Source organism: Corvus hawaiiensis, chromosome 3 (genome assembly GCF_020740725.1).
Source record: "Corvus hawaiiensis isolate bCorHaw1 chromosome 3, bCorHaw1.pri.cur, whole genome shotgun sequence".
Classification (NCBI taxonomy): domain Eukaryota; kingdom Metazoa; phylum Chordata; class Aves; order Passeriformes; family Corvidae; genus Corvus; species Corvus hawaiiensis.
The window spans coordinates 54,635,844-54,636,234 of record NC_063215.1 but is presented as its reverse complement, the minus strand read 5'-3'; positions in this window follow the sequence as shown (position 1 = coordinate 54,636,234).

Sequence of the window (391 nt, the reverse complement as noted above, 5' to 3'; positions counted from 1 at the left end):
CTGAGTTTTTATGTAGCATTTTATTGTTTCCAAGTTTCTCAAATTTCAAATACAATTTTCACTGGTTTGCTCCCATTTTCCTACTTTTATTTACAATTCACACTTAAAAAGACTTCGGAATAGTCTGAGGAGTTATTATCAATTTAAGCAAAATTTTATTTTTAGCAGCATTGTATGTGTATCTGTTTCACCCTTTCAGAGGGAGCAGCTAGTACTTCAGCATAAAAGCATTATTCTCTGGGTTCGTGTTAGGTTGGGAGTTTATGTAAAACAATTGAGCAAAAGAGTACAAATAAAGCTTTGTCATTCCTAAACATGAGGTCAAAAAAGCAGCTTTTCTCAAGACTGCTAATACTGGATCAAAGAATAGAGCCAGCAGCAGTGGCTAAAC